The sequence below is a fragment of the Hesperophylax consimilis genome, unplaced genomic scaffold (genome assembly GCF_061612785.1).
Source record: "Hesperophylax consimilis isolate HC1 unplaced genomic scaffold, BYU_Hcon_1.0 scaffold_34, whole genome shotgun sequence".
Classification (NCBI taxonomy): Eukaryota; Metazoa; Arthropoda; class Insecta; order Trichoptera; family Limnephilidae; genus Hesperophylax; species Hesperophylax consimilis.
The window spans coordinates 1230607-1239550 of NW_028301264.1; the positions used below are offsets into that span (position 1 = coordinate 1230607).

The 8944-nt window shown below is 35.1% G+C and overlaps 1 pseudogene; it reads left to right on the forward strand.

The window, feature by feature from the left end:
• The first annotated feature begins 4066 nt into the window (after positions 1–4066).
• LOC149409167 (52 kDa repressor of the inhibitor of the protein kinase-like) lies at positions 4067–7103 on the forward strand (annotated as a pseudogene).
• Positions 7104–8944: the final 1841 nt, after the last annotated feature.

Here is an 8944-nt window from a genome sequence, read left to right on the forward strand (position 1 = left end):
CTTTGAAATACAACCACTGAGAGCAGGCAGACCAACTCGTTTCACCTGTGGAGACACCATACTTCGAATAGGTACTAAAACTGACCATTTCTGTTATCGTTTTTTTCGCAACAATGCAATGACTTGCGCGCATCATAACTCTGAAATGCAACCACTGAGAGCCGCCAGACCAACTTGTTTCATCTGCGGAGAGGCCATACTTTGAATATATACTAAAACTGACAATTTCTCTGATCGTTTTTTTTTTTCGAAACAATGTAGCCTAATCTTGTAAGCTTTATAACTCGAAGTTGCAACCACTTAGAGCAGGCAGACCAACTTGTTTCATATGCGGAGACGCCATACTTTGAATATGTACTAAAATTACCCATTCCTCTGATCGTTTTTTTTTCGAAACAATGAAGCCTCTTGTAAGCTCTATAACTCATAGTTGCAACCACTTAGAGCAGGCAGACCAACTTTTTTCATATGCGGAGACGCCATACTTTGAATATGTACTAAAACTACCCATTTCTGTGATCGTTTTTTTTTTCGCAACAATGTAGCCTAATCTTGTAAGCTCTATAACTCATAGTTGCAACCACTTAGAGCAGGCAGACCAACTTTTTTCATATGCGGAGACGCCATACTTTGAATATGTACTAAAACTACCCATTCCTCTGATCGTTTTTTTTTCGAAACAATGAAGCCTCTTGTAAGCTCTATAACTCATAGTTGCAACCACTTAGAGCAGGCAGACCAACTTTTTTCATATGCGGAGACGCCATACTTTGAATATGTACTAAAACTACCCATTCCTCTGATCGTTTTTTTTTCGAAACAATGAAGCCTCTTGTAAGCTCTATAACTCATAGTTGCAACCACTTAGAGCAGGCAGACCAACTTTTTTCATATGCGGAGACGCCATACTTTGAATATGTACTAAAACTACCCATTCCTCTGATCGTTTTTTTTTCGAAACAATGAAGCCTCTTGTAAGCTCTATAACTCATAGTTGCAACCACTTAGAGCAGGCAGACCAACTTTTTTCATATGCGGAGACGCCATACTTTGAATATGTACTAAAACTACCCATTCCTCTGATCGTTTTTTTTTCGAAACAATAAAGCCTCTTGTAAGCTCTATAACTCATAGTTGCAACCACTTAGAGCAGGCAGACCAACGTTTTTCATATGCGGAGATGCCATACTTTGAATATGTACTAAAACTACCCATTCCTCTGATCGTTATGAAAAAGACCGTGACCTCTTAGACTAATTTGTTTTGGCTTGAGTCTGGGTGTTTTACGTAGCGTAGGTACTTATAATTAACACACTTTGATCGGGTTATTTTTTCGCCGGCTGACCGCTGAAAACGGGCGAAAATAAAGGTCCCGCGCGAATTTGTTTAATTTGTTTTAAATCGCTATATCTTCGAAAATAATGGAAATATTTCAATAAAATTTTCTACATACTAATTCAGCATACCCAAGCTATAAAATTTCTTGCCGAAAACCAAGTATTATTTCTAATGCAACATAATAAATCGAAAACAAAGTCATTGTTGAGTAATTAGGGCTCAATTTTTTAAGTATAAACTAGGTTTCAATTTTATAAAATTACAAATTATTATATTTTCACCAAGCCCAAATCATTATAAAAACAAAAAAAATTGCCACTTCTCTAGTATCGTCAGAGTAACACATTATTACCCATTGAAATACCACGTGTGCAATTGCTCCTCGCACGGTACAGCGGACCAAAACCATCGGAACGTGCTAATAATATTGGTTATTTTTTCAAATGAAATTTAAAATAATCACTTACGGTAGAATGCTTCTCGTATTGCTCACGTAATATTGTTTATTGTTTTTCACCATACACTATTAGGTTTTAGTTTCTAACCACTTTTATGTAATCAGTTTCAGTTCACGTCTAAAAATTGTTCATCTAATATTTGGATACAGTGTGATACTTAGTGAAACATTCCCCCCTATGAAGAGGGACGTCGCAAAATTGACACATATAACTCGTCAGACCTTTCGTTTTGTGCGCAGAACACACGCGACATTGTCTCTGGGGATATTTCTTTTTACGCCGGTGACAATTTTTATCGCTTTATGTTTTTTTGTGTCCATTGATAATCTCCCTGGAGGATCTTTTTTCAAGACTTTCCTTTGTAATTGTGATGTGGATGGTCTCGGTTCCTCAAAATTTGCATCAGTTTCAGAAATCTCGGTCATTATCCAATATTTAGCAACATTGAGTAAAAATTGTTTATAAGTCAGTCTTTTGGTTGCATTCAAGGCCTTGTAAACTTTGTAGGAATTAAACAGAGCACAATTCAATAAATACATCACAGCTCTCTTAGTCCATTTTTTGGTTCTTCTTATTATTGAGTAATACGAAAGATACTGATCTGCACGATCAACTCCTTTCATATATTTGTTATACTCAATAATACTCTGTGGTTTCCAGATTCGTAGTTTCGTCTTCCAATCGATATTGCCGCTTTCAAGTATGATCGAAGAATGTATAGTTGAAATCATTCTGACGTCCCTCTTAGATTTCCAAATTTGCAATAACACATCATTTTTTCGACGGAAAATACTTTGGCCTGGATTGAGCTTTACGTTTTTAAGGCATTCGGGAAAACCTCGATTAATTCGCATTGTTCCGCACGTTCTTATTTTATGTTTCAACAACACTTCACTAGTTTTAACGCTATTATAGTAATTGTCCATATATACATGATGCCACAAATTTAGGCATGGATTAAGCAATGTTTCAACTGTATCTATTAGTCGCTTTCCTTGCCCACAGTATATTTCCAAATTTATCCCGTAGGGGCTTCACTAACCATTCGCACGAGAATACCATATCTAATTATTTTTGACGCATTGTATACTTTAAATGCTAGCCTTCCCCGCCACGGTATGATGCTTTCATCTAGAGAAAGCTCCCTTTGAGGCTTGTAAACAGAATTAAATTTTGGGATGAGATATGTCAAAACGGGTCGAATTTTTTCAAGGCGGTCGCTGGAATCGGTAATGTTTTGGTTATTTGAAAAGTGCCAAGATCTCCAAATTTGATTGAAACGATCACGGCTCATTGTTTTTGAAAATATGGGCGTCTCGATACATTGGTCTGAAGACCAATAATCTTGTCTCGTAGTTTTTTGCACTTGACCCATAAGCAGAATCAATCCTAACATTCTTTTCATATCTGGAATATTTATAGGCTTCCACTTGATGGATTTGTTCGTTTGTTTGAATCTTGATTCATTTTGAGCATGGTAACGATTGCTTTCTTCTACCATCATTTCAAACAAATCATTTCCAATAAATAGTTCTACTACTTGCATAATACTTTTGGAATCAGCTGGTGTTACGCAAACACCAGGATGACCTTAAAATGATTCGATATTTGGCGGATTATCTATTCGAGACCACTCTTCTCCTTCTTCCTCCATATCACTTTCTTCAGAATCACTGAACTGTAATGGCATCACTGACATTCTTCTCCTACAAGAAATTTCTTCACTTTCACTAGATTCTTCACTTTCACTATCGAATTCAGGCAAATAATTACTAGAACAGGCAGATAAATTATCTGCAACGATTTCGTCATCACTTTCGTAATTTTCAGAATCCATTTTGAAAGGTTTGAAAAAGCTAATATAAATATTATCTCCTCAGAACACAACCGTACGACAATTTGCGTTTTAAAAACTGCCATGCACTTGTAAATATTTATTTTGGTCCGCCTAACTGTGTTTGCCGATACCTGCTTTTGTTAGACGCGTCAGACACTCTGCGCTCGCTCGCACCTAGGAGTTGAGTGGGTGCGGAACAGAGATAGAGAGATTTGTTTCGGGTTTCATGGTCATAAAAACCCTCATTCCAAGAATTGAATTATTAGAATAACAGAATATGTTATCTAAATTACTTATTTCGTTGATCTTCAAAGCAATACCTATCAAGTGTCAGGTTTTCATAAAATATAGGTCATTTTAGTTGAAATATCGATGTACACAAAAGACTCCAAGATAAATACTAAATAAAGACTTGCATTACAAATTGATAATTATGTACGTATAGTTGGGACCTTTACAAAGAGATTGGTATATAATATTCATATAAAAACATCGGATAATTTCTTCTTTTCTGCCATTGAAATGAGGCGGGCGCAGAAGGTAGAACTACCCTTCCCGACGTTAAGCATCAATCGACCGAACGGGTAGAACTACTCTTCCCGATTAAAGTGTGTTAATATGTATTTACAAAAGTCTGTTGTCTGTTGTGGGGTGTGAAATTTGCATGGTTTTGCTTGCAGGGTGACTCTAAGGGAAAAGGAGATGGTGGTGGTGGGTTAAAACGTAATATAGGTGGCAGTTCATTTAAAAAAATAGATTCATTTTTCACAAAGAAACCAAGGCTTGAGATTGCTCACTCGAAAAATTTACCTACAACAACTACAGAGGATAATAATTGTACTGCCGATGCTTCTGCTTCTTGCTTTGCTTCTACAGCTATAACATTGCCTACATTAACCTTAGACGATGAAAAAACATGCTCTCCTGTTATTAACGATATTCAGCCTATATTATGTACGTCGACTTCTGATTCTGATCAGATAAAGACTTCACTTTCTCAATCAGAGTTTGCTTCAGATATTGCATGTTATATAGGGAAAAATATAGATGATTCATCTACTAAAGCTATGTTGCTTGAAAAGCATTGGCAGCCTCCCCCTAATTACACTTTCCCGCACTGTGTTGTTAATAAAAAAGGAAAACAAACAAAAAAATATGCGAATAAGTCTCACCTTGAAAAGTTTCACTGGCTTGTTTTGTCGCATAAAGACCAGGGACTTTACTGCAAGTACTGTGCTTTGTTTGCCGTAGCTCCTGGAGGTGGTGTACAGAAAAAAACACCCTTATATCGACTCGTAAAAGAACCGTTAAAAGCTTTTGATAATTTGCTTGGTGAAAATGGTGTTCTGCTAACACACCAGCGAAAAAAATACCACGAATCAGCTGTCGAAGCAGGGAAGAACTTTTTGTTGACTTTTCACAAGCCAGAAATTAATATAATGAACCAAGTAAATAGTCAAAGACTGACACAAATAAATGAAAATAGAGATCGTTTGCGACCAATCGTAAAAACTATTATATTTTGTGGCCATCAAAATATACCGTTACGTGGCCATCGCGACGATGGTAAATTGTTGAGCCATGACAGCGTGGTAGCTGATGAAGGGAATTTCAGAGCCCTTTTAAAATTTCGTATAGATTCTGGCGATACTGCATTGCAGCAGCATTTAGAATCTTCAAAATCCAACGCCACGTACATCAGCAAGACTGTACAAAATGAGTTGATAGATATTTGTGCAGAAATCATTCAGGAGAACATTTTACAGAATGTGCGGGAAGCAATTTTTTTTTCAATTTTGTTCGATGAAACAACAGATATATCACATATCTCACAGCTGAGCCTATCATTTCGATATTTTCATAATGGTATTATAAAGGAACATTTTGTGACTTTCTGTGACACTTACGATGCTCTTAGACGTGAAGAAAACAATTCAGGTGATATAGAGCCTCGATTGACAGGTGTAGCATTGGCGAAAATTGTTGAAAATCTGTGTACTAAATTTAATTTAGATTTAACTAGGTGTGTGGGTATTGGAACTGACAGCTGCTCGGTTATGGCATCAGATACGAAAGGTGCAGTGCAAGAATTGAAGAAAATAGCCATTCACGCCAAACGTTGCCCATGCAACAACCATGTACTTAATAACTCGTTGGCTAGATTATCCCAAGTAGTTTCTTGTCGCAATACTTCTGGCACAATGAGAAAAGTTGTAGCTTTTGCCAATGCATCCGCTAAGAGGCATGAAGTTTTTAAAAAAGGATTCGGAGTTGCCTTGCAAGGTATCTGTGAGACACGTTGGGTAGAGAGGCATGATGGGCATCTTCAATTTCAAGGAGACAACTTGGTCAAAATTTGTAGCGCTTTGGAGAAGATTTCTACTTGGCAAGACAGTAAAACCGCTACTGATGCGCATTGCTTGCTGCAAGCATTGCGCAGTTCTGACTTTATTATATCCTCCATCTGTTTAAGTGATATTTTAGGTGGGTACTTGCCTATATTATTTTGTTTCTTATTGTTTGGATAATGAACATACGTACTATACCTACTTGAATATTATATTGTTAATTTGTTTGTGTTTCAACAAAAACAATTTTAACTACCATTTATATTAAGTCAAGATCCTTAATTTATTCACCCATAACTCACAAACAGTCACATACTAACTTTTTATTTTTCAGGTACTACTGTATCTTTAAGCAGAATACTGCAATCGAACTCCATTGATTTAAAAAAAGCTGCGGACGCTATTAACGATACTTTAAGTGTTCTACAAAATAAAAGAGAAAATGTGGACATAATTTACCGACAGCTTTTTGAAGAGGCTAAAGAAGTAGCTGAGCAGCTAGATGTAGAAATTAAATGTCCCAGAATAGTGTCAAGACAAATACATAGGGCCAATAATCAACCTGCTCAATCTGCTGAAGAGTATTTCCGCAGATCCATATACATCCCTCTTCTGGATTCAATAATAAGTGACCTACAGGACCGTCTGTCTCCTGAAATCCTTAATTTTTTTCAGCTAAGCGTTTTCATGCCAAAAAGCGAATACAGTAATCAAGACATTGAAACTGTGAAACAACTAGCATCCGATTATACATTGTTATTAGATAATACTCCAGTTTCTATCATTGTAAATGAATATCGGCTGTGGATGATGAAGTGGCAGCGTAGTCAGGACATACCGCAGTCGATTTCTGACATTATTTTAAATTGCGATATTGAGATGTATCCTAATGTAAGAAAATTTTTACGTATTATGGCTACACTGCCTGTTAGTGTAGCGACAGCGGAAAGATCTTTCTCTACGTTACGAAGAATCAAATCGTGGCTAAGAGCTTCAATGGTTGAAGAACGCCTAACCGGACTGGCACTTCTCCACGTTCATAAAAACGTACCAATTGAAGTAGATGAGGTGATAACGCGTTTTGGGAGAAGAAGTAAACGAAAAATTGATTTTGTTATTTAAGATGAAGCTATACGTTTTTTTATTTTATTTTTATTTTTTTATTTAGTAACTATATTACATTTTTTTAAACATTTTTATAAGAATTATATATATTTATATGATTAATTGATATAGATTTTTATAGTCCTCCTCACTAGGAGATCCTGTGCTGAGGGGGACTAGGTTTTGAATAATTTTTCAGCGACTTCTATGGTTCGACTTCATGTTTTGGGTAAGGTTTTCCAGAAACTTCTACGACGATGTTTTTAATAGGCTAGTGAGTTCTTTTTCCGGTAGTTCCTTAAGCCAAGATTTAATGTCCTTAATGTAGTGATTTTTGGTTTTAATTTGTTTGATACTAAGTGGGAGTTTGTTATATACCTTTATTGCTAAAAAATTAGAACTTTTTTGTCCAAAGGTAGAGTTACACTTTGGTATATTTTGTATCTCTGTTTCTTTGGCTCTGGTTTTATAAGTATGTGAGGTGTTTACTTCTGAATTATTTTTGAGGTGGTGTACCTGAATGTTTTTGGCATAGATTTTCTGTATACTTGGAACGTCAAAATGCTTAAAAATTTCTGTTGTTGACGTCCTTATGGGGACCTTTAGTATGGTGTATGTAAATTTGATAAAACTACATATACCTAGTTTTTTAAAAGTATGTATTAGTTACATTTTGTTAATATATATATATATATATATATACATATTATATTTCACTTAATCAAGTTTCTTTTTATTAATATATGTAGCTGGGAGCAGTTCCTTGATAATGTCTAATACTGATATTTGTTTGCCGGGTTTGAACCCGCGATCTCCGGATCGCTAGCTGGCAGCCTTTCCCCTCTACCATGGAGGCCGTCGAAATTTTACTTTTTGTTTTAAAATAATATATATTGTATTCGTTTTAATTATGCTCTTTTTGGAATAAATTCAGCATAGGTAGATGCAAGTTATTTATTTTCACCGTTTTTTTTTAAGTCTATGTATCCATAAATTGATGTATCTAATGTAGAATATTTTCATTTGAGAAATTTTAGGTTGACGAATATAATGCTTAAATTCAGTATTGGTAGATCAGAGTTAATATTTTATAAGAATAATTTTTAAATATATGTAGCTGTGAGCTGTTCCTTGAAAATGTCTAATACTGAGATTTGTTTGCCGGGGTTCGAACCCGCGATATCTATTGTATTTGTTTTAATTATGCTCTTTTAGGATAAATTCAGAATAGCTAGATGCAAGTTATTTATTTTAACCTTTTTTTTTAAGTGTATGTATCCATAAATTGATGCATCTATTGTAGAATATATTTAAACCTAGCTGTGAGTTGTTCCATCATCATTTCTAATATTGAGATTGGTTTGTTGATTTGTTTCCAAAAAATTTATTTGTAAATAAATTTTACAAAAATTTTATATGTGGAAATTTGATAAAGTGTATGTAAATTTGATAAAAGTACATATACCTAGTTTTGTAAAAGAACGTATTAGTTACATTTTGTTAATATATATACATATTATATTTAACTTAGTCAAGTTTCTTTTTATTAATATTTATATGTACCTATTAATAATTCACTTTCAGAATATTTTTGTTTGGATTGTAAATAAATAAAATCAATTCAAATTTTATAAATATTTACTTTTATTAGCGTTCCCCATAGTTTGAGGATTGTCGATAATATTGACTACGCTGCCGGCTCGGCCGCTGCTGGCAAAATAGAATGGACGGTATTCATCCACCAGGTAACAAGGTATTAACAAGCGTATGGAAGCATCGGCGAATGGAGATCTCGCTGGGCGCTTCTTACGTATTGCAAGCACCGCGTCATGGCAACAATATTTATTTCAAATTACTTG